The 3,216-nt window shown below is 50.1% G+C and overlaps 1 non-coding gene across 1 annotated transcript; it reads right to left on the bottom strand.

Annotated features, from left to right (window-relative positions):
* Positions 1-268: 268 nt before the first annotated feature.
* Positions 269-340, bottom strand: TRNAH-AUG (transfer RNA histidin (anticodon AUG)). The gene has a single exon. It is a non-coding gene; the product is annotated as a tRNA-His (tRNA).
* Positions 341-3,216: the final 2,876 nt, after the last annotated feature.

Genomic DNA, 3,216 nt, shown 5'->3' with positions numbered 1-3,216 from the left:
ACTGTGAATCCTGGCTTTGCATCATATACAGAGTCAATGTTGTCCCTTTAAGGGGCCTCCTGCCCTCCCAGCCTGGGGGCCTAGAGGGAAGAGTGGGCACTGGGCCTGGGTCAGAGCAAGCAGAGTAGGTAGACAGTGAAAGTGAAGTTGGTCAGTTATGTCTGACTCTTTGTGACCCCATGGGCTGTAGCCTACCACGCTCCTCCATCCATGGGATTTTCCAGGCAAGAGTACTGGAGTGGGTTGCCATTTCCTTCTCCAGAGGATCTTCCCCACCCAGGGATCGAACCCGGGTCTCCTGCATCATAGGCAGACACTTTACCGTCTGAGCCACCAGGGAAATCAAGAGTAGGTAGGTGAGTGAGCACATGAGTGAGTGGAGGGAGAGTTGGCTCATTAGCTCCCTGCCGGCCACACAGTAACAAGGAGTAGGCCAGAGCTGGGCCAGCTGCCAGCTACAAGGGTTTGCATCCAACCTGCACCAATTACTCCTCTGGGGACTCTAGGCCAATGGCTGTGCCTTCACTTTCTCAGGCATAAAACAGAGACAATAATGATGCCACCTCCCACCTTGTAGAGCTGTGGAGAGGAGCAAATAAGTCGGTGATTAAAAATACTTAGGATGGTGCTTAGCACACAGTGATCACCTGGAAGTTGCTAGTATTATAGGGGCAGCTATTGTAGCAACTCTGGGAGTTGGTGATGGACAGGGAAACCCGGCGTGCTGCAGTCCATGGGGTTGCAAAGGCGAACGTGACTGAGCGACTGAACTGAACTGAATGCAGCCGTGGTGGGGGCTTCAGGAGGCCAGGAGAGGCTGGTGAGCTCTGCTGCCCTCTTCCCAGCTTTGTGGGGGGCAGTTCTGAACCACAGGTGCCCTTCCTAGAAACTGTATGTCAGAGGCACTAGAGGAAACCTTATGTTCATTAATCTCCCTATAACACCTATAAGTCAAAATGGCTTTGCATTCCCAAACTCCTCCTTACCTTGCTGGGACCAAGTGCCATGCCCTTTTCCTAAGGAGGGAGCAGATTTATGGAGGTAGGGGTGGGGTAGTTTAAAGAAATTGGGCTTATACCTCGGGGTTGGTTTTCTCACTCTGCCACCTGTCAGCTAAATGACCAGGGAAAGAGATTTCTCCTCTGAGCCCTAATTTCCTTGGCTTTAGAAAAAGGCTAATGTGTCTGCCAGTGCAGGAGACACAGGTTCCATCCCTGATCCAGGAAGATCCCACATGCTGCAGAGCAACTAAGCCCATGTGCCACAACAGTTGAGCCCGGGAGCTGCAACTACTGCACCCACGTGCTGAAACTACTGCAGCCTCCTTCCCCTAAAGCCCATGCTCTGCAATCAGGGAAGCCTGTGCATCACACCTAGAGAGTAGCCCCTGCCCCCTGCAAGTAGAGGAAAGCCCATCAGCAATGAAGCCCAGCATAGCCAAAAATAATAAACAAATTGACAAATAAATAAAGGTCAACAAAAAAGAAAAAGGCTGATGTCCTGAGACCTGTTTCTGTGGGCTGTGGTGCAGTCTGGCCAGTGGCTCCATATGAGGTTGCAGTCAGGCTCTGATGGCTCACATTCTGCTCAGTGTTAGCTCTGGACCTGGCTGAGTTGCCCAGTCTCTGTGCCTCAGTTTCCTCAACTAAAATTTGGGATGATAATGATAGTTCTTACCCTGTCATGGAAGATCTCTCAAATCCATTTAAGTCTTAAGCCCCAGTACATCAGAATGTGACTGGATTTGGAGACAGGGTCTTTAAAGAGGTAATTAAGGTAAAATGAGGTCTCTGGAGGTCGGCACTTGTCCAATATGACTGGTGTCCTTATGGGAAGAGGAGATGAGTGACAGATGAGTGGATAAGGAAGTTGTAGTCCATGTACATAATGGAATATTACTCAGATATAAAAAGGAATGCATTTGAGTCAGTTCTAATGAGGAGGATGAACCTAGAGCCTATGATACAGAGTGAAGTAAGTCAGAAAGAGAAACGCCGTATCTTAACACATAGATATGGAATCTAAAAAAATGGCACTGACGATCCTATATGCAGGGCAGCAAGGAAGACAGATATAAAGAACAGACTTTTGGACACAGTGGGAGAAGGAGAAGGTGGGATGATTTGAGAGAATAGCATTGAAACATATAAATCACCTTATGTAAAATCGATAGCCAGTGGGAGTATGCTATACCACTCAGGGAACGCAAAGCTGGTGCTCTGTGACAACCTAGACGGATGGGAGGGGCAGAGACGGGGGCGGGCCACAAGAGGGGGGACCTATGGCCGATTCACACTGATGTATGGCAAAAGCCATCACAATCTTGTAAATATCCCACAATTGACAACAAAATGTAATTTTAAAAAAAAAGAAGAAGAGGAGATGAGGACACAGACACAGAGGGAAGGCTGTGCGAGGACACAGGAGAAGCTGACTGTCTGCCAGCTGGGCAGGGAGGGCCCAGAGGAAGCTCACCCCGATGGCACCTCGATCGTGGACTTCCAGCCTCCCGAACTGTGAGGAAACACATTTCTGTTGTTTACAGTGCCAGCCCATGGTGCTTTGTCGTGGCGGCAGCGGATTCAGATACCTCCGGAGGGATTGTGCGAGGATTAAATGAGATGACTGATGTGCATCAAGTGTTTGAAGAGGGCCGGCAGGCAGCAAGGGCTCCACACGTGCTCGCCCTAGGATAGGTCCTGGGCGTGCAGGGCTCGGAGAGACGCGTCACGTCTGAAGGGGACCCCTTCAGGGGTCAGCTAAGGGGACACCTCTTAGCTGTCTTCAGACCCCATAGCCCTTTCAGGACCGCCTGCAGGACACGTGCTTCAGGCATCACTGGTTGTGGGTGAGACACACAGCCAGGGGTGAAGCCGGTGTCCTGTCTTCTTGGGGAAGGCGGCCTGGCCGGCTGATCAGCAGAAAGAGAGAAAAGGGAACCGTGGAAGAAATAAATCCTCATGACAGGGACCAGAGGGGAAAAAAGCAGCATGATAGAGAAATGGGAGTCCAGAACGAGCTGAATCACTTTGGTGCACGCCCGAAACTAACACAACATTGTAAATCAACTATATTTCAATAAAAAAGTTTTTTTAATCTGTGGTGGGAAGAAGCTGGGGAGCTGGGGAGAAAAAAAGCCAGCAGCGGGTAAAGAGTCAAGAACCCCTCCTTCGTCCTTTTTTAAGGGCATGGACAGGGGCACAGAAGCCTCAGTTT

Source organism: Ovis canadensis, chromosome 6 (genome assembly GCF_042477335.2).
Source record: "Ovis canadensis isolate MfBH-ARS-UI-01 breed Bighorn chromosome 6, ARS-UI_OviCan_v2, whole genome shotgun sequence".
NCBI lineage: Eukaryota > Metazoa > Chordata > Mammalia > Artiodactyla > Bovidae > Ovis > Ovis canadensis.
The sequence above is the reverse complement of the archived record's forward strand: the minus strand, read 5'-3'. Positions and strand labels throughout refer to the sequence as shown.